Genomic DNA, 23,097 nt, shown 5'->3' on the forward strand with positions numbered 1-23,097 from the left:
TTGAAACTTTGTAAAAGTAAAATTAAAAAAAATAGTTTCGTAGTTCCTATAGTATTAATTGTTCAGTAAAAATAGAAATCTTCTTATCATCTTCCAAAAATATTTAAAAAAAACCAACAAGGTTCCAAGTGTCGGAAAATATTATAATTTTTTGAGCACAGGAAAATAAGCTCAAATGATCGGTAAATCATCTTAGTCTATAAGATACGCACTGCAACATGATGTACACAGACAAAAATTTTGAATATTACGTGTCACTGGAAACTGCAACCTTTAAAATAATTCACCTGTAATTAACAAAAACCTGTAATTTTAAATTGTTTGCATGATACGGCTAGTAACATCATCCGCCAAACAAAGCACCAGAAACATAATGTTTGAATGTGTGTAAATTATTCATATTCTACAAAACTGACATACATTATTTTGCTATTGATAGATAGATCTACGACTCACCGTTTGTGCAAAATGCATCGATTATGAATGGTAAATAAATGAAAAATAAAATCACCTCGACCAGGAATCGCCAAATCGTCAGATAAAACAAGTCAAGCTGTAGCTATATAATTCAGTTGACTTCATCGAGTTGAATTCGCTGCTAGATTCTACGGCAGAAAATGCTCATCGTGCCCCGATTAATGGTGCTTATACTGCCCCAGTGGGGATTTTCATTATGCCCCTACAGTGACTGATTTTCAGCTTTAGGAAAATAATTTTAAAATGCTTTTTCAAACGTTTTTATCTACTTTTTCAAGTTTCAGCCCATTAGGAAATAGACGTTTTTAATGTCTGAACACGAAATAATAAGTTAACTCACAAATTATAGCTGTTTTCTATGGTTAAATTAGTATCCTTCTTAAGGTTACCATTTTGCCCTTATCTCCCCTACGCAACTTTCCTATTCTCTTTTCAAAAATTTTCTATTTAGACTGGAAAAGATTTGGCGGTTGATTCATTGGAAATGACGGTTTTAACATTACTTTTTTACAGTTTTGTAGCAAAAATATTAAGAATTTAAAAAAAATATTATCATATGTGAAACATATATGTAGCTTCTAACTTCAGCTTTCTCAGGAACTAAGTGAATTATTTTTCGAGCACTCAATAACTTAATTACAGCCTTTTTCCCGAAGCATGATATTTAAAAAAAATTCTTCGACTTCGAATAACTATTGAATAAATAAATTTTAGCTGAACATTGTCACAGAATAACATTTGAGTCACTTTACAAGCTTTCCGAAGCTATGAATTTTGTAAAAATAGGTTGAGAAACAAAAGAGAGTTATAGCGGCAAAAGTGTTAGGGGTCATTTTTTTTCTCCTTTCTTCAAAAAATATTATCGCTAAATTTCTAGCTGGTCAAATTTGAGCTAAATTTTTCTTAATTCCAGCCTCGAAAATTTTGTGTGTAGCATTAATCTTCTTCAAAAGCTAAAGTGCATCCTATACCTCACCAGAACTCTAATAAAGCTTATATCTGATTGTCTGGCTAGAAACTGCATCATGATTATGTTTTTAATCTTCGATAAAGTCATTAGATTTTGATCGCCAAAGCTTTTATTTTTTTTCGATTCCGTGAGTTCTCCGAGTTTTTATTATTTTTTTAAAATTTTTTTCAGCAACCATGATGGTTGATGAATGATGATTGCATTATTGAGATATGATCTAAGCATTTTTCATGACCATAATAAAACAGTTATGAAATGCGCGTATAAAATGCCATAATTAAACTTTCAAATTAGTTGGCTTGATCTGAACTCCCCAATTCACTACACATTATTCGACATAGTACATAAGCGGGAATCAATTCCAATGCTTTCATTTACTTCGTGAATTTGGTTCAATCACAGTTCTTTACATTTCCAGCGATCAGGATTTATTTTCGATGCTGAGTTGAAATGAGTCTTCGCACCTTCTTGGGAAGAATGACCGTTGTGTTAAATTCCCGGAAAAAAAAACTTCGCACCTTATTTGAACCTAATTCCGTTTTCTGAAGCGTTTCGCGAAATCAGGACAAAGAAGTGACATTCCGGGAGTCACGTCACGTGACTTACAGGAAAAAAAATCATAGGACGCAAACTTTGATGCAACCTTTGGATCAAAGTACAGAAAGGTTTTTTTTACACTGATATAAGTACCGCGTAAAAAAACCATGTTAATTCCCGAAAACCATGTAAAAAAAACAGTGCTAATTGCGGAAAACCGTGTTAAAAAAGACCATTACAAATCTGCAACTCTGAAACTTGAAACAATAAGACATGTAACTTGACACTTAAAACCTGAGACCTGATACCTGAGATCGGAAACTTGACACTTGAGACTTGAGACATGAGACATGAGACTTGAGACCTGAGACTTGACACTAGAGACATGAGATCTGAGACTGCGAACTGGTACCTGAGACTTGAGACCTGACAATTGAGACAACTGATATCTAGACCTGAGACCTGAGACCTGAGACCTGAGACCTGAGACTTTCGACACGTCACCTGAGACCTGCGATCTTGGACCTGAGAGTTGAGACTTTAGACATGCTACCTGAGACCTAAGTCCAGAATCCTGAGACCTGAGACATGAGACAAAAGACCTGAGACCTGAGAGTAGAGACTTGAGACATGAAACGATAGGCATGAGACCTGAGACATGAGACTTTAGACCTGAGACCTGAGACAAGCTACTAGTGTTAGTACCGCGAGAAATAAGTTTAGCTCCGATTTCAACTTTCAACCTAGTGGAAAGGTTCGACTTGTACTAGCCCTTTCACTAGAGAGTCGAAAGTTGAAATCGGAGCTAAACTTATTTTTCGCGTCACTAAGACTAGTAGCTTGTCTCAGGTCTCAGGTCTAAAGTCTCATATCTCATGTTTCATGGCTCTTGTCTCAAGCCTCAGGTCTCATGTCTTATGTCTCACATCTCAAGTCTCATATCTCTTGTCTAAGGTCTCAGGTCTCAGGTATTATTTCTCAGGTCTCAAGTCTCAGTTCTCAGGTCTAATGTCTCAGGTCTCATGTCTAATATCTCATGTCTCAGGTCTCAGATCTCAGGTCACAGGTATCAGGTCTCAGGTCTCAGGTCTCAGGTCTCATGTTTTATGACTCTTGTATATCTTGTCTAAGGTCTCAGGTCTCAGGTCTCAAGTCTCAGGTCTCAAATCTCATGTCTCAGGTCTAATGTCTCAGGTCTAATGTCTCAGGTCTCAGGTATCAGGTCCTTGGTCTCATGTATCACGTTCTTAGTCTCAGAGCTAAGATTTTCCCCAACTTCAATAAGATCCTGAGTGTTTTCCTTTGAAAAGGACTTATGAATATTTTCTCTCAAAAACCGTGGTTATTCCCGAAAACCGTGTAAAAAAAACCGTGTTAAAAAAAACCGTGTCAAAAAACCACATAAAAAAAACACGTAATAAAACCTTGGTGTACTCTATAGTGACCGATAAGCACTATAGTTTTAAACTGAACCATAAACTAAACTGATACGCGAACAAAATTCTGGATTCTTATTTGAGCATCTCTCAATTCGGAGTTGATCTAAATCCCACTTCCATACAAAGTTATATTTGGATCTTTTCCAAAAATTCTCCTCGCCTCACCCGAGGCAACAAATCCCATCCCATCCATCGATCCCCGAGTGACACGCCGCCGACGTCAGCCTCACATAGGTTGGTTGAGGTTGAGAGGTCATTAAACATTGATGGTGTGTGATTTTAATGCGGTCGGTAAAGTTTTTCCATTCACAAACCAAGAACGAGCCAGCATCAGCATGGTACCTCTTCTTCGATGAGGAGAGCATCAAGCAGAAAAATGTAGCACGTGGATGATACGTTTTATGAGTGCTAAATTGAATGCGTAAAGCAGCACTTGAGAAAAACGTGTAATCAAACAATTGACAAGATGCCGAAATTGTTTCTTTTATGCTCGTACCTAATTATGGAAGGATTCTTCGACGAAAAGTGAAAAGTGTTATTATCTTCCACCTACAATCTTACGGAGCAATTTAAATAATACAGCATTTTAGGTTTATGTTATCAGTCTTAAAAATTTGTACCTATGTAATTTTCTAAACTATGAAGTTTGGAATTTAAAATTTTGTATTTTTTCGTGCCATTTTCATTGCAAAAAACAAAAACCTAACATTGAATCAGCTGTGCAATTTACACATGCAAGATACTCAAAACGAACTAGAAAGCCTATATATTCTTTTGAAAATTTTAACTGACTTGAGCTTTCGATCTCGAGCATAAATGAACACAAACTGAACTTCAACGGCAGCATAAAATTTTCCAGCCTCAAAGCTTAATTATACCCACTACAGCTAAACCCACAAGAGTTCATTCATAAAGCCGCCATTCATTGAGTGTAAATATGTATGCGTGCAATATTTTGTTCGAATGAACACAAATTTCATTCATTTCCAAACAATTTTGCTCTCGCATTCTCTCTTTCGGAGAGTTCAATTCAAGCATTCAACAACCTCAACAACGGCATAGTATTGAAAGAGAGCTTGTTTATTATAGTTTTGTTTTTGTTTTGGTGCAGTAATGTCACTGCGAAATATGCGCTGATTCGATTAATGCAGCTGATTTTGATTTTGCTCAAGTAAGTTTGAATTATTGTAGGTGAAATTTCGTGGATCGAACCCATTTTTAATACGATCTGTCTTATTCCAGTGAGACGGAAGTGAAATTATTTGTTATACTGCCGAAATCCACGTGCTGAGTCAAGATTCTGGTAAGTATCTATGTTCATGACTTTAAACATTTGGATACGGTTCAAGGTTATCGGAAGCAATCGATTATGTATTTGGTACCGCAAGTCAAATTCTTCGTCGATTATTATGTTGTAAGTGGAATAAAAGTATGCAGCAACAATGTTTTCTAAAGTAAATTCAGATTTGATGTGTTAATTCAATTTTTTTAAACGGACAAGACTATTGATATATGCATGTAGAAAAAATCCGTAATATGAGCTCTAATCGACAAGTAGCAAAACATTCTAACGACATTGAAAACAATTCTACTGGTACGTAAAATTTATAAATAATAAAAAAAAACAAAACGTGAAAAGTGTCAGTTAGTGGTAAACTCATCTAGAAATTTTGATGAAAAATGCAGTATAACTAGTTATGAGAAAGTAATATAAATCTCTCCACGATATGGTGAATTTCCGGAAGAAAGCTTCCTTTTTTGCCGCCTTTCCAGGCTGAAATTGAATTTTGTTAACGCATCAGAACGCATGATTTCTCTGCCCCAGAGGGACGTATTTTCCTACAAAGTAACAAGCGAAAGAAATTAATTTTTAAATTCATCAAAGTGTTAAAAATGAAAATACACTGCGAATTATGATATCATACTTCCCCATGATCATAATCCAAACAAATGGGGATGGCTTGGTGAAAGCATACATACAATAAATATTTGTTTGAAAATCATCAGACGAATGCAACTGAAGTCGCAGCCGAGCCAGCATATTCGGTCAATTTCGTTCTCGTAGCATGCATTCGAGAATGCAAGCCCGATTGTCGTACGAGATGATTCATGGCACTGCAATGTTATGGTTATTATTTTCGACGTATAGGAGCAAAAGCCTGTGGAAGGCTTATAGTCTGATACCTTCCTGAGTAACATATGACATGATGCGTTCGGAATACACAAGCGAAAGGAGTTATTAACATAACTTACCTAATAAGTTCGGTAGATTGGGTGAACACTCTCCCGTTTTTTTTTAAAGATAGCCATTCTATTTATATTAGAATTAACTAAATCTGAAGATTATGAATTTATATTTATATTTATAGATGAGTAGAATTAAATGAAATGAAGGATAGCGAAAATGAGCGAGTAGAATTTATTTGAAGCATTATCATCACATATCAAATTTTTGCTCCGCACGGACCAACTACTATGAAGTGGTAGATACAGATAGATTTGCATCTACCACTCTACATTAGTAGACCAAGCGTGGTTCGCCCTACAAGCGGGAAAACTTGTCGTGCGAACGAACGAATCTCTTCATAAAATTAACGTTAATGTTTACCAAAATCTGACAAAAAAATAGGGAATAAATATTTGATCAGCTCGTGAATAAAAATTTAACAGTTAAAATTGAAAACTCAACAATAGTTTCAATGTTTTTAGGATTACCAAAAATTAAAGTTTAAATCAAGTAAACAAATTGTTGCATTGTTTCGTTTTTTTTTAATTTGTATTTTTTTAGTTCAGCATAAGATTAGTTTAAACCTGGTGCGTAAAAAGCAAATTGTTTAAACCGCTGGATATATGGTCACTGTCACCAATCCAGCAGTAGCTTACATCGGCAAAAAGCTAAAGAAGAGAAAAAAACTAATTTTTCAACCTAAAAGTTGAAAATTTTACGAGTACGGAAATATGCGATTTTTTTTCTTTTGTACATGGTTCATGAAGCTATGAATTTTCATATGATACCAAATATGCTACTGGATCTTGCTGAGAACTTGAGCTTGAGCTTGAGCTTGTTATCAACTACGGTCCAATTGCGTAATGGTTGCACGCCGTGATTGGTTCGATATAATCAACATTGCACAATGAACCAAATGAAAGTTTGCTGGGAACAAGCAACACAATCTGACTGTACATTTTTGAGAATTTCAGACTTTAATATGAACCAATAACGACGCCGGCCAAGTCCCTGTAGTCGATAGTGGAAGGGAAGTGCAGCACATGTGATGATTTGTTTTGCGGAGACCGGCTGTACGCCATCCCTCCTCAAATCTTACGCTGAGTGTTAAAGGGGTAAGGGTAATGTGGCAAGGAAATCACCTTGGTAAGTGATGAACCACTTTATTAAAACCTGCGCTCCTTAGTCTTACAGCTACTAACTTTCCTTTCTCACGGTCATAATTAAAAGCAAAAAATATATAATGTTTGAAATAGGCTGATTCAGTTTTTGTTTTTAATAAATAAATATTTTTTTTTTTATTTACAACTAGTTTATTAAAGGCCTTTTACTTTTACAAAGTTTAAATGTGCCGAGGGTCTTTGTATCACTGGTTAGTAGGGAGGGGGGCCGTAATAGTCGCGGCGACTCAACAGTTAAAAAAAAAAACAAAATTTTAATAAGGGAAAAGGAAGGGGTTTGTAGGGTTTATTCTTCGATATCAGTGTTCCATTAGGGTCCGGTGGTGGCCTCCTGTAGCTGTGGTTTCGGTAGCTACGGTTTGGTATCGGTTTCCGATCTTCTGGCCAGCCTTCTTCATGAATGTGTCGAACCCGTTGGATGAGAGGTGGTACTAATAAATAAACAAAACAGACATTAAATGGAGAACACACAAGGGGAGAGTTTACGTGGGTAAGCGGACTAAACGACCGAGTCAGACAGCTTGAGATATTTGTAAATTGGGAACAAATATCCAAAATCTAAGTTTGCCAAAATGTCTCGAATTGGAACACCAGGTAATCTACCTCGGGCCCTAAGGGTATCCAGTAGCCAAGCCCTCGTTTGATCATACCTTTCACACGTCCATACAACATGATCGATGTCGTGGTAGCCATCCCCACAAACGCAAACATTGGTTGCAGCGAGATTAATACGAAACAAGTGCGCGTCAAGCCGGCAGTGACTTGACATGAGCCGAGAAATCACGCGAATGAAGTCGCGACTCAAGTTAAAATGCTTGAACCATGCCTTCGTCGGAACCTTAGGGATAATCGTATGGAGCCAACGTCCCTTTGTGCCATTATCCCAGCTAGACTGCCAAGCGTTAATCGCTAAAGTGCGAGGTATTGAAAAATATTCATTGTAAGTTATTATCCTCTCAAAGATTTCCCCTCGTAACGCGCCCACCTTAGCCAATGAGTCCGCCTTCTCATTGCCTTGTATAAGACAATGAGACGGGATCCAAGCTAAGGTAATCCTATACGAATTTTCGATCAAAGCGCCCAATATCCCTGAAATTTCCAGCAAAAAATGGGAAGAGCGCTTCATCAGTTTCATCGATCGAATCGCCTCAACGGAGCTGAGACTATCCGAATAGATGAAATAGTGGTCTACGGGCAGTGTGCGAATGTGTTCCAAGGTGCAGTAAATAGCGGCTAGCTCAGCAGTGTAAATGGAGCATGGCTCTCGAAGCTTGAACGAAGCTTCAAAGCCCTCATTGTACACTGCGAAGCCAGTCGCGTTGTCGATTCTAGAACCATCAGTAAAGAACATTTTCATAGGATCAATTTCACGTACTTTTGAAGCAAAGATTGAAGGAATGATGTTGGGTCGGACATGATCTGGTATTCCACGGATGTCAGCGGTCATGGACAGATCGAATTTTATCAAGGAACTGCTAATCGGGTAAAAGTGACTCGTGTCCGAATTTAATAAAGAAGGATTTATTTCTAATTGACTTAAAGTTTTATAATTATTTACATATTTTACTTGCGGATTAATATTCATAAGCCTTTCCAAATTTTCTATCACCAAAGGATTCATAGTTTCACTTCGAATTAGGAAACGTAGCGATAAATCGAAGAACCGATTTTTCAACGGCATTATTCCCGCCAGTACTTCGAGACACATCGTATGTGTCGACTGCATACTACCCATGGCAATACGCAAACAACGATACTGTATTCGTTCTAGTTTAATCAAGTGGGTATCCGCGGCTGACCCAAAGCAAAAGCTTCCGTATTCTATGACCGACAGTATCGTTGTTTGGTATAACCTGATGAGGTCCTGTGGATGAGCACCCCACCAGGTTCCAGTAATCGTTCGAAGAAAATTGATTCTCTTTTGGCATTTTTGTGTCAAGTACCTAATATGTTTTCCCCAGAGGCATTTAGAGTCGAACCAGACACCCAAATATTTAAAACTAAGAGATTGAGTTAGAGTTCTACCCATCATAAGGAGCTCTATTTGAGGAGGGGAATGCTTCCTTGAAAAAACTACTAACTCGGTTTTACTAGGCGAAAACTCGATACCTAGATTCCTGGCCCAATGTGATAAGTTATTTAGAGTTTCTTGCAAAGGAGGTTTTATTTGAGTGTCTGTTTTACCTGTGATATGAACAACACAGTCATCCGCAAGCTGTCTTAGCGTGCAATTTTGTGCCATACAAGCATCGATTTCTCGGACATAAAAGTTGTATAGCAGGGGGCTTAAACATGAGCCTTGGGGTAGACCCATGTAACTAATTCGTTCAACTTTGGTTTCTCCATGGCTAAAATGCATGATTTTTTCAGACAACAGGTTATATAGAAAATTGTTCAAAATTGGTGAAAGTCCGCAAGAGTTAAGATTACTAGATAGCACTTCTATGGACACCGAATCGAATGCCCCTTTGATGTCCAGAAATACTGCCCCCATCTGCTCTTTTTGGGCAAACGCCAATTGAATGTCTGATGAAAGTAATGCTAGACAGTCGTTCGTACCCTTGCCTCTACGGAATCCAAATTGTGTACTTGACAACAGATTGTTTGATTCAACCCATTTATCCAGCCGAAAGAGAATCATTTTTTCGAGCAATTTCCGGAGACACGAGAGCATTGCTATCGGCCTATACGAGTTGTAATCAGAAACTGGTTTTCCCGGTTTTTGGATGGCGATGACTTTCACTTGTCTCCAGTCATGCGGAACAATGTTCAGCTCCAAACACTTATTGAATAAATTCAACAAGCGTTTCTTAGCGGTATCTGGCAGATTCTTCAACAAGTTGAATTTGATTCTGTCCAGTCCGGGAGCTGAATTGTTGCAAGACCAGAGCGCAAGTGAAAGTTCGACCATCGAGAATTGATCCTCCGTTTCGGAACTATTCTCTGTATCTCGATAGTGTTTCTGAGCTGGTGCTGCGTCCGGGCAGACCTTTTTCGCGAACTGTATCAGCCATCGACTTGAACTTTCTTCAGTTTCGTTCGAAGGAGTGTGATTTCGCATGTTTCGTGCCGTTCTCCAAAGCGTGTGCAAAGACGTTTCTCGAGATAACCCATCCACGAATCGCCGCCAGTACCCCCGTTTCTTGCCTCTGATCAAGTTCTTGAACTTGCGTTCCAAGGCCAAGTAACGTTGGAACTTCTCTGGCAATCCGGTTCTGCGAAACTCAACAAACGCCTTGCACTTTTCACCTCGCGCGCGTGAGCAATCTCCATCCCACCACGGAGTGGGAGGCCGTTTCTGTATTGTCGAGCTTTCATTCCGTCTGACCTGTGCTCCGATTGCACAGTCGACAATTGTTCCAGAAATAAAACTGTACTCTGCCTCCGGAGACAGTTCATCTGTTGAGTCGATGGCTTCAATGACATCCGATGCATACTTTTTCCAATCTATATTCCTTGTGAGGTCATAAGGAATATTGATTTCTTCAGGTGGACTACGACCACTGGCGATAGAAATATGGATAGGCAAATGATCGCTTCCCTGAGGGTCTTGGATTACCTTCCACATACAATCCAAGCTCAGAGAGGAAGAAGCTAGAGAAAGGTCTAAAATACTATGCTGTGATTGGGATCCATTAATTCGAGTCACTTCCCCATTGTTTAAGACAGTCATGTTGAAGTCGTCGCACAGCTCATAAATAATGTTAGCACGTTCATCATCACGTGAGCTACCCCAGCCCACGCCATGGGAGTTAAAATCTCCTAGAACTAGCCGGGGTTCTGGGAGAAGTGAAATAATATTCGCCAATTGGTTCCGGCTAACGCTTGAAGATGGCGGAATATAAACCGAGGCTAGACAAAGGTCTTGACCTTTTATTCTAGCTTGGCAACTAACGACTTCAATACCCGGAGATGGTTGTAGTGGAATACGATAGAAAGAGTGGCATTTCCTGATCCCCAAAAGAACACCACCCCCCTCTTTGCCCATCACGGTCCAGGCGAATAATGTTGTGGCTGTGGAAGTTAAAATCTAAGTTAGGAGAAAGCCAAGTTTCGCATAAGGCGAATACATCACAATTCAAATTGTGTACCAAAGCTTGAAAAGAGTCTAATTTTGGTAAAATACTTCTGCAGTTCCATTGTAATACAGAAACAATTTCTCTTCCCTCATTGAATGAATTAGCCATCAAGAGAAATTGTTTCTGAAATGAGGGTCATGGTGAGAGCTTTCTTTTTTAAAATTTCTCTCAAAAGGGGTACAAAAATATTGATCATAGTCCTCCATCCTGCAGGTACGCTGAAAAAGTCCAAGATGAATGCAACGATTTCCGAGAATTTCATCTTACCATCTGCCGAAAAGCTGGGAAAACCATTCGACGATGAATCAGATGCAGTTTCTCTGGGAATTGTTGCATTCCTGTTAACTACTGATGGGCCTGAAGTCTGAAGGGAAGCCTGGGGTTTTGACTTCCCAGAAAGTGGAGGGAAGTCCTTCGGGGAAGGATTAAAACCCGGAGGACTCTGAATAGGAGGGGCACAATTACTATTTCCACTTTGAGGATTTCTGTTAATTTTAACTTTGCTGGCAGCTAATCTGGTGTGTGTCTTAGTGATGCGTTTCCTTTTTGGAGCCTGTGAAACATTATTTTTTGAAAATGGCCCAGTTGATGTTCCTTCACATGGATCCTCCCCTTCGGATTCAAAGTCACTTAGAAGGTCAAACTGGTTCTCTGAGACGATTGGCAAAGACTTCAGAACCATGTCTCTATAGGACATTTTTACACGATTTTTCAAAGAAGTCTTGATTTTTTCCCGGCGCGATATGTACTTCGGACACGCCGAGAGAGCATGAGAGGCTTCACCAGTGCAATACAAGCACCTGCTTGCTGCTTGTATTGTACACGAAGCTTCCTCATGCTTCTCCCCGCACTTAGAGCAGCGTGCCTGATTGCAGCAGTAGGCGGCCGTATGATCCAACTGCTTGCAATTCTGGCAGAACATGACCGAAGGCACATAAAGTCTCACAGGTAGACGAACCTTCCCGATCGCAACGTAATCAGGAAGTGCAGTGCCGGAAAAAGTAACCCGAAAAGAGTTCGACAGGGAAAACTCCCGTTTTTCCCCCTCGCCTGATGCTGATTTTAGTTGACGCGCGTCCAACACCTTGACCGTTGGAAGAGCAGGATCCTTGAATCGGCCAACCCCTGATTCCATTAGGTCATCAACGGTCAAACCCTCTTCGGTTACCACTCCGTCGATTTCCACGTCACGAGCGGGAACGTAAACGCGGTACTCGATCGTAAACCTCTCGTCACAAGCAATGGCGTTTGCTTCCTTCAGACTACCAGCGACAACGCGCATCTTGTTCCGACTCATCGACTGGTAGTTGATTATGGAAGGGTACGATCGGTCGAGGGTTCGGGAGATTGAAATCACGTTAAGTGATTTCCCATTCGGTTTGGGCCGGATGTAGACCACCCAGGGTCCCGTCGATTGAGATTGGTAAACCCGACGACGAGGGGTAGAATTCGGTAACGTAGAACTATTTTCCATGGGTGCGTTAGAGTTTGAGCTTGATGGGGTAGTTTTGTTCCTTGGGGTGATAGTATTACCGAAAAAAAAAGTTGGTGGAATAACAGGTTTATCAATCGGATGGGGAGCGGGGGACGGAGAATCTTCCGTATCCGAAAGATACATAGGATGAGCATTAGGAGAAGGAGAAGACGTCTCTTCTCTAAATGGGGGGTGATGACCGGCCTCGTCGCCGTTCTCCGTTAGCCGGTTGCTTTCGGACATAACGGGCGAGAGTGGAGAGCTAAACCTTTAAATGAAGGATGATAATAATGATAATAAATTAAGAAAAAGAAAACAAAAAACACAAAGAGAAAAAATAAATAAGTAAATAAAAACTTAAACCAAAATATATTTATAGGATACACCCTATCCCAAACGACTGCCAGCCAAGTCAACAATATGGTCTTTTGTGTTGACCTTGATGCCTACTACTATACAGCAGATCGGCTTTTGTCTGCTGCTGGAAGATGATTTTTATCGGCAACTGGTGACTGTGGCACTGATTCACTATATTCTTTTGGCACTACTAACTACTGCTGTTCCCCGGACACGGAACGCAGGTAACGAGAAACGATTACCCTGACGGGATTAACGACCGGATTTCAAGGGGTAAGAATTCCACAACACTATATTGCTACGCGATTCACTAGAAGGAGAACGAGAAACGCGACCGCTTGTGGCGAGTGATGTGAAACGAAATGTAATAAATAAATACTGGAAATGAAATACTGGAAATGAAATTTCATATGAGAATTGCTATACGTGATGTTGAAATTTTACGTTTAAAATTGTTACCCATTTTGAATTTTTATTTTAGACTCCCGTGCCTATCTAATTTCACCTGCTCTAGCAAAATTTATTGATCCAACTACATCTATAATTTTTCTCCGTACCCTGGGTTCCCATGGGTCACGGCGGCGGTGTGCATGCTTGTGATAATGATGGTTTACTATCATTGTCCTGAGAGGGTCGTTGCACACATCTTGTCAAGCATGGATCATAATATGACTCAAATTAGAAGGCGTGATGGACACCTTCATTTAAATTAAATTAGCGGTAGGTTCAATGGTGTCCCCATTTTTCATGATCCATGCTGATAAGATGAATGGGAGTTGAAACACTTGCCCTCCCTTCCGTTGAACAATGGGAAAATTTTGTAGTGAAAATATCACATTTTGCCGTCATAAAGTGATACTTTTCAATAGGGCATAATCTGTTTGGTAAGGTAGTTAGCTAGTTTAGTTTCATAGAATTAGGATGTTTCAAGTATTGCTAGGTTAGGTATAGGTAATGGTATTCGCCTCCCCAATGCTCTAGAAATTGTGCATTTGCGGTTTATGAATTTCGTTGGCTTATTCTTAAATCAAGCATTTTACAAGAACTAGGGGCTCATTGGACGGGAATGCTGTTTTGACAAATATGATATTTCAGTTTGTAATACACTTTCGACATTTGTTTTTATTTATTTATTTACTTTTGGTTGATCTATACATTTTTCGGTTAGGATTGAAATTCATAAATCGAAGTTTAAAATAGAAAATATGATTTCGATAAGCAAGAATGAGTAGATAGCAAGAATCAGTAGTAGTTCAGATCATTCATTTCGGGCATTTAAAAACAGGAACACGGTTTATTTGAATTGAACCCCTATCGTGTAGGTTGAGTATTAAAGTTTGTTTGAAAAGTTGACCACAATTAGTGATAAGGTTTTAAAGAATAGCACTGTTATTTTCCTGTTCCGTTGATAAGTTGACGATAACAATAAAGCTATTGCTATTTAAGCTCACAGTTCATTGTTGATGAGTTTAAGAGACACCTTTTCTAGATTCTGTTTTTATGATATCCTAATTGAGTTATTGAATAACCGTGTAGTCGCGTAGAATCAATCACTTGAATATATCATTTACTTAGCAAATCTATAATTATTTCTAAATCAAACTAGGAAGACTCCAAATTTATGGAAACGAGTAAGGTAGATGACAGGTAGGGAAAATTCAACTACGGTAAGATAATGAACCCTTCTGACAACGATATCGAGGCGTTAGCATATGATACCATATTATTTGATACCATACTGCTATTGCTCGGTTGAATTGAAGGTTGGGTTAACTCGAAGTTCATATGGGGCCCACCAACCGTCCTAGTCCGTCGAGCACTATCTTAACGCTTCCCTAAACTGGTGCTTCAGAACAATCGGGTTCTGTTGCCGCTATCCTTTTCTAAGCTATTCATTTAAAATTTTCCTCTTCTGTCCCCCGTTCTGTTTTTCCTTTCCGGGTCAGCCAGGCGCTCATAAACCCATAAACAAAAAAAAAACTACATCTATAATAATTTTTCTGGATTTCAAACCAAATTTCATCCTTACTTACTTACTTAATGATCCCGCGCCGATCCTCCGGTGCATAGGGCCGTGGTAAAAGACCTCCACTGTTGACGATCCGGAGCCAGCGTCTTCACCTGGTCCCAGTCAAGATTCTCGTCGACAGTTCGGATTTCAGCGGCTAGGCTTCGCCGCCACGAATTTCTGGGTCTGCCTCTTCTTCGATGACCTTCTGGATTCCAATCTAGCGCCTCTCTGCAAATCTCGTTTTCATCTCTTCGCAGCGTGTGCCCAATCCATCTCCACTTACGTTCCCGAATCTCGATTTCTAGCGCCCTTTGATGACACCGGCGATGTAGTTCCTCATTCGAGATCCAGTTGCCAGGCCACCAAGCGCGGATGATATTCCGCAGGCAGCGGTTTACAAATACTTGCAGTTTTCGCGTCGTTACCGCATATGTGCACCAAGTTTCGCACCCGTACAGCAATACGGATTTGACGTTTGAGTTGAAGATTCGGATTTTCGTTCGTAGAGAGATCTGGCGTGACCGCCAGATGTTTCGGAGACTCGCAAACGCAAATCGGGCCTTTCTTATCCGGGTTTCGATGTCTTTTCTGGTACCACCATCAGGCGTTATCTGGCTACCAAGATACTGGAAGCACTCCACTTTCTCAACTTGTTGCCCAGCTACCATGAAACTGGAGGGATTTCCTGTGTTGATCTCCATCGACTTGGTCTTTCCGACATTGACTTTGAGACCTGCTGCCTTGGAACTTTCGGTGAGGTCGTCGAGTTTGCTCTGCATATCTGGTTGTGTTTGGGCGAGCAAAACAATATCGTCAGGCAGGTCAAGGTCGTTCAGTTGCTCCATTGTTGAAGGATTCCACGGCAATCCTCGGTTCGGTGCACAGTCAATCGATCCAATCAGAATCTCATCCATTACGATTAGAAAAAGTAGCGGTGATAGAATACATCCTTGTCTCACTCCAGCAGTTACCGGGATTGGTTCGGACAAGACACCGTCGTGCAAGACCTTGCACGAAAATGCCTCGTACTGTGCTTCGATGAGATGGACTAGTTTCTCTGGGACCCCTCGTCGCCTTAGAGCCGCCCAGATGTTTCCATGGTTAAGTCTGTAGAATGCTTTTTCGAAATCAACGAACACCAGCAGAAGAGAGTCCTGGAATTCGTTGATTTGTTCCAGTATGATTCGTAGCGTTGTGATGTGGTCCACACATGATCGTCCGGATCGGAATCCAGCTTGTTGCCGTCGGAGTGTAGCGTCTATTTTCTCCTGGATCCTGTTCAGGATCACTTTGCAGAGTACTTTGAGGGTTGTACAGATCAACGTTATGCCTCGCCAGTTACCGCACTCTGTCAGGTCTCATTTATTCGGGACATTTACGAGGATACCCTGCATCCAGTCGGCCGGGAATGTTGCAGTATCCCAGATGTCAGCGAAAAGACGGTGCAACATTTGTGCTGATAGGGTAGGGTCGGCTTTCAGCATTTCAGCAGGGATGCAATCGATCCCAGGTGCTTTGTTGGATTTCATGTTTTTGATTGCCGCTTCTATTTCAGCCAGCGAAGGCGCTTCCGAGTTGACGCCATTTATGCGACTTACTGTTGGCGCTTCGAGCTGCAGATTCTGTTGGCCATCGCTATTCGTGACTCGGAAGAGTTGTTCAAAGTGCTCAGTCCATCGTTTGAGCTGATCTGTTCGATCAGTCAATAACTGACCTGCTCGGTCTTTTAGCGGCATTCTTGCATTAGTCCTTGCACCACTGAGGCGGCGAGAAATGTCATAAAGTAATCGGATATCTCCATTGGCGGCGGCTCTTTCTCCCTCTTCGGCTAGGGAGTTTGTCCAGGCTCTCTTGTCTCGTCTACAAGCTCGTTTAACTGCCTTTTCCAGCTCCGCATATCGTAAGCCGGCGGCTGCTTTGGCTGACCCGGTACATGCCTGCTCAATTCCGACTTTCGCCTTTCTCCGATCATCGATCATCCTCCAGGTTTCATCCGACATCCATTCACTTCGTCTTCCACAAACTTTACCGAGAGTACCATGGCTCGTCGTGATAAAGGCATTCTTGATTCCACACCACTGTTCTTCGACTGTTCCGTCTGTCGGCAGCTCCGAGGCTCGGGATTCTAGCTGTTCAACGTATGCCCTTTTCACCTCTGGATTCTCCAACCGGCGGACGTCGTATCGACACCCGACTTTCTCCTCGCGCCGTTGGACACGCGCAACTCTCAGTCGTATCTCGCCAAGGACGAGGTGATGGTCAGATGCAATGTCTGCGCTTCGTTTGTTGCGGACATCAAGAAGGCTCCTTCTCCATTTTCGGCTGATGCAGATGTGGTCAATTTGATTTTCTGTTCGGCCATCTCGGGATACCCAAGTGACCTTATGTGCTGGTCGATGGGGGAAGAGCGATCCGCCGATCACCATGTTGTTGTTGCCACAAAATTCTACAAACAGCTCTCGGTTTTCGCTCATCTGTCCTAGGCCATGGCGTCCCATGATGCGCTCAAGGTCCTGATTGTCGGAGCCAATCTTTGCGTTGAAGTCGCCCAAATGGATTTGAATCCTTCGGAATTCTCTCAACCACGCTGTTCAGTTGACTGTAAAACTGCTCTTTCTCCTGCAAGTCGGCAACGTCAGTTGGCGCATAACACTGGACCATTGTAAGGTTTCTAACCCGTGTTCTGAATCTGGCTACGATTATTCTTTCGTTTATCGGTTCCCATCTAATGAGGGCCGCGTAGGCCTGCGGGCTTAACAGGAAACCAACTCCTCGTTCCCGAGTAGCATGTTCTCCTCGTATGCCAGAGTAAAGCAGGACTTGCCCGGATTGTGTCTTGTGTTCTCCAGTATTAGGCCAACGGACTTCGCTCAGTCCCAGAATTTCAAGCTTGAGGCGGCTAGCTTCTCTAGCAAGTTGTTCCAGTTTGCCTTGTTGGGCAAGGGTTAAAACATTCCAAGTTCCAATTCGTGTCCGTGTTTTCATGCTAAAAGTCGTCGCCAAAGTTCCAGGTCGGTCATTTCTTTCGGATTCCGTAACAATTTCAAATCGGGAGCAGTAGGTTGTTAGCCTAAAGTCCCTATCCCGCGATGGGGCTGCCATCTTGGACTTAGCTGGCGGGAGCCGCATTTCATAAATTCAGCCGCTTGCTGCAAGACAGACGCTGTTTGAGCCGCCCCTGACCTGGAGAACAGACGCTCGGTTGTTGTTGCACGCCGCCCCTGACCTGGGGAAAGGACGCGTGCGGCCACCTTCTCAGTCTGCATGCGACCAAAGCATCCACCGGGGTTGGGTACCCGATCTCCGCTTAGGTTACTCGCACCCCAGCCGGCACCGCGGGGAGGTAGAGATAGGAGTTGTGAATAAGAGGTGATATGACCACTATGGGGTCTACTGTTGCACATTATCCACCGTTTACCAGCCAAATAATAATTAATGAAAGATAATAAGGCTGGAACAAATATCAAATTCTTTTTTTGTCACCCCCCCCTTCGAAATTTCCAAAATCCAGAAGGGGGGAATAAATAAAGTTTGAATTGTTTTAAGTAAATTTCAAATATAAATTCAAATATCCGAAAGACTACAAGACCAAGAACCAAATATTTGAAGATGGAAGTTATTTCACATTTTGTATTCCTGATTTTATTGAATTTTTCGATAAAAAAAACTTGATTTATAGGTTTTATACTTTAATATAGTATGCAATTTGGTTGCATACAAGCTTTCGTGCAATTTATTCCAATTTATTTGTTTTTCGCATTATTTTTTATTGTCCCCCCCCCCCTCACGATGTTCCAACTCCGAGTGACAAAAGAAGGATTTTAAATTTGTTCCGGCCTAATTAATGAAAGACACATAAATGATATTTGCTCCTTTATCTATTTTTCTCTTTTCTTGTCTTTTCTATTAATTTTAGCAAAGAGAGTTTTTGAGAAAATTTGGAGTTCAGTATTTACTATAACAATTGTTTGGGATGGACCAGTATTTAAATATGGTTTTCAAATATTGCTTTTAACTAAACTTACTAAAATGGAATGCGAGAATTTACTCAATTTTCGATAAATTTGACTATGTTCATAAGTAAATATTTTAAAAAGAAAATTAAGATTACAAATTTGGTCACATCAAACTGGAATATTCTTGCCAGATATGTAAATGTATATCATTTTAACTCTGTATACCCTTTTTGGTTTCTTCGGAAACCTGGGTACAAAATCACCTCGGCCATTCACAGGAAATCCGACTTTATTTCACGTTGTAATGACAAACTCTACCGGAACTTGAAAGATTCATAATTTTTGAGAACAACTTCAACAATTTTTAGAAATGGCAAAATTTTCAGTAAAAAAAATGCAAGTCAGAAAGTTAAAAAGTCAAAAATAATCAGAAATCAGTAAGGCAAAAGGCCAAAAAACTAGAAAGTCAAAAAGTCGTTGTGTCAATGAGTTAATAATTTACTAAATCATGTAGTCGGAAAATCTTAACTCCGAACATAAAGGATAATGAAAGTGAAAAAAAAATCGAAAAAGTAAAAAGGCACTTCATAACATCGCGCATGTTTCGAGTTCGTTGTTGATAGAAAACCTTTATCTATAGTACACTTGTTTGTAAATTGTATTTTTACAAAAAAGTGATAAAAGTGCGTTATTTAAAAAAAATCATACATTCAAAATCGCAGTCCCAACTTATTTTAAGATCAAATCTTTCATTATAAAGAAAATTTTCAAAAAAAAATAAGAGACACATGTTTGAATCTTTTTCAAGATCTGATAATTTAACTAAGAAAAATGGCCTTAAAAAATAAATAAGAGAAGAACTGAGTACTTAGCTTTGCATCCTGGAAAATTTGAAACTCAGACCTCCTTGGTTTTCAATTTCCCATGAACCTTCTGCCAAACGGCCAGCAGCTGTTCTTGCAGATCCTCCACCTTCATTCCGTTTGCCATCCTTTTCGATCTTCTGAAGCCGCAAATCGTAGTAAAACTTGATGTGATGCAAATGGAAACGATTTTCCGACTATTGATATTTTCCACTAAAATTTCAAAATTTTACGGCAGATGAAAACAAAACACGTCTTTCTTGACACACGCCTACTTCTCTTCTGCTGCTGGGCCTTGCTGATAACTCAAACAAAAACACTTAATTTTTTTAAGTTCCTTTGAAAACAATTAGCAAAATAAACGATTTTAAAAGCTCCTTCAACATTATCTGAATCAATTGATTCCTTCACTTGTGGTTAAATTTAACATATCAACCTCCATTCAAATTTTGCATTTCAAACTTTGTTTTGAGTCATTTCTTAACCATGTAATTACACTTTTTATGCGGATGGAAGCAAAATTCCTGTTGATAATAATATTGAAGCTAAGACAGCCACTGTTGCTTGCTAGTAAACAAATTAATTGTAAAAAAAATTGCTGGCACATTGTATCATGGATCTAAGTAGTCTAAGTAGTCTGCAAAACTAAAGAGACGTATTTGACTGATGCTCCGAAAAATTTCCACTTTTTTTTAAGTGCGAGTTTTTGTTTCTGAAAATTGAAAAAATGCCATATTGTTTGAAGAAGAAATCAGACATTACCGATGAGCTATAGTTTCAGATTCTAGGAACACATGGCTGTAGCTAGATCTGACTCAAAGAAGAAAATCCTTCCTTCACAGAATCCTAGATCCGCAGTGATTATGGTCATTCTTTTGATCGAGGATGTTGTTGATTGTTGACTAATAAAATGGAAATCTTGAATAATTTCGAAATTGATTCGAGAAAATAAAAAATTGATTCTTGAAATTAATTCGCATTTTGAGTTTTTTTACAGGTGAAGCAATGGACCTTTAATGAATTTTTGGAATGGTAGGTAATTGATCACTTTAGATTATTAAAGCATATCTCTATCAAGATTTCTGTTATTCCTCAAGTTCGTAACCATTTTATCTAATTTGAATAGTGGACAAAACCTTGGAGCGCATTATAAAAAGCCTTTTTTTTTCATCAAGTTGGTTTTGGCAATTATCAGCAAAAGTTGAAAAAATAAATACTTCCAAAAGACGTAGTGGTCAAATATTTTGACAGCTAGAGAATTTTTATTTTACTTAGTTGCTAAAATTCGAGGAAACATTCAATTCATAACATATGACTTTTAACAAATTTATGAATTTATGTTAAGAATTTTTTTAACAATGTATTTATGGAAAACAAGCATTTTGTGATAGTAGTTAATTTTTTTGTTTTCATTAAACTTAATATAAAAACATGCCTTTTTATCAATTGAAAGCTCTCAATAAAAACTTATAAGATTTAGAAAAATAATTTCATATTTCTTCGTAACACTTATCGAAAGTGTCTCCCAATTAATCATTAATCCCTTTAGTCCCAACTCAAACCAAAATTATTTTGCTACGATGCAAAGGTAACCTCGGTCCTAAAGAGCAATTTTTTTCTTTCACCATATTCTCTATTTTTCTTCACTATTTATTCACTATAAGGACGTGCCCGGCGCCGTTATTGATGTTCAAAGAGAGAGCATCAGTTTTGTATATTGAGAATAAGGTTCTAGTCCGAAGAACCATTCTTTTGGCTTTTGTGCAAAGCAAAGCTAAGCAAAACAAATGTGTATAAAATGACTGGCGCATTGTGTCAAAAGTGTTGAAGAATCAAATAAACATGAAAATCAAAATAATCGTTGAAGTTTCAATTTCCCTTCTCGGAAAAGGGGTAACTTGCTACAAACTTAGCTTTTATTGAAAAATCTAATAAAAAATTACAGTTTTTGATAAATTTGTGATGTCATGAAGGCCACTACACATAAAAACAATATTCGGTTCTGCTAAAACATTTTTTTAATTTTTTGTGGATAGAGCTATTTTGAAAAACATAAGGATGCTGCATAGATTTAGGGGTAAAAATACTACAAAAAATCCACTGACTGAAATCATAAAAATAAATGTTCGGATGAATGAAAGTTGACAAACACGTGATGCAAAACAACTATAATCCAGCATATCGAGACGAGATTTACAAAGTGTCTCTTTGATTTGCATTTTGTTGCATCTTACCCCAACTGAATTATGATATTTAAACAAAATATATTTTTACAGTATAATAAAACCAATGTAAAGTTTGTAAGTGATAGGGGAGATGGGGGCATAATGGCCACCTTAAGGAAAACGGTTATTTAACCATAGAAAATAGCTATAATATGGAGGTTACATTATTATTTCGTGTTCAGACACTTGAAAAGCCTATTCCCTAACGGGCTGAAACGTGAAAAACTAGATGAACACGTTAAAAAATGCCTTTTAAAATTTTTTGCCAAAAGCTGAAAACCAGCCACTGTGGAGGCATAATGAGAACCCCCCCTGAGGCAGTATGAGCACCATTAATCAGAGCAAGATATGCGTTTTTGCCGGGGAATCTAGCAGCGAATTCAATTCGATGAAGTCAGGTGAGTCGTAGATTCATCAAACAAAGCAATAACAAAATAATCTAGGTCTGTTTGAAGAATACAAACAATTCACGCACACTCATACATTATGTGCTTTGTTCGGAGGATGATGCTACTAGCCGTATAATGTAACAATAAAAAAATCGATCATGAATTGTAAATGGAAAAAAATCACCTCGAACAGAAATCTAACGCTAGTCTTTTGATTACCTCTCCGACACCTTACCAATAGGCTAAATCGTCGAATGAAAACTAGTCAAGGTGTGGCGCTATAAATCAATTTTAATTCGCTGCTAGATTCTACGGCAGAAAATGCTCATTATGCCTCGATAATATGGTGCTCTATATGCCCCTAGTCAACAAATTTAAGTTAAAACATGTTTTAAAATTGATAAATGTGAAAAATCAAAAATTTTATGATGGTAAAAATTGAGAAACAATGTGTACATCATGTTACAGTGCGTACATTATAGATCAAGGTTATTTTAAGATCATAAGAGCTTATTTCGTGGTGCTCAAAAATTATAATATTTTCCTAACTTGAGAACCAAGCTAGTTTTTTTTTAAATATATCTGTAAAGATGATAAGGAGATTCCTTTTTTTGTGAAAAATTAATACTATAGGAAGTACGAAACAAATCCTCATGAAAATTTATTTAAGAAAATACGTACTTTCGTAGAAAAGAGTAGTGCTCATTATGCCCTGGGTGCTCGTTATGCCCTCATCTCCCCTATCATTAAAACAATCCGTCATACTGGGTAAAGTTTTTTAAGGCATCGAAAAATGTTAAGATTTGTACATTCATTGCTCGATTTTTTAATTTTTTTAATTTTATATAAGAATCTAAAATGAAAAAAATTAGCTTAGGATGCGAGAAATTATGTCATCATCATTTTGCTTGA

At 39.1% G+C, this 23,097-nt stretch overlaps 1 protein-coding gene across 2 annotated transcripts in view; it reads left to right on the forward strand.

Annotated features, from left to right (window-relative positions):
• LOC129755361 (8-oxo-dGDP phosphatase NUDT18) overlaps positions 1 to 23,097 on the forward strand; it is a 155,941-nt gene that overhangs the window by 49,909 nt on the left and 82,935 nt on the right. The window contains exons 1-2 of one of the 2 annotated variants that reach the window (XM_055751806.1): positions 4,503 to 4,594; positions 4,666 to 4,726. The exons of the other annotated variant lie outside the window; for it this stretch is intronic. The gene's annotated coding sequence lies outside the window, so the exon portion shown is untranslated. Of the gene's footprint in view, positions 1 to 4,502; positions 4,595 to 4,665; positions 4,727 to 23,097 lie in introns of those variants that run through there. 2 annotated transcript variants of the gene reach the window in all.

This window comes from Uranotaenia lowii, chromosome 3 (genome assembly GCF_029784155.1).
Source record: "Uranotaenia lowii strain MFRU-FL chromosome 3, ASM2978415v1, whole genome shotgun sequence".
NCBI classification, from domain to species: domain Eukaryota; kingdom Metazoa; phylum Arthropoda; class Insecta; order Diptera; family Culicidae; genus Uranotaenia; species Uranotaenia lowii.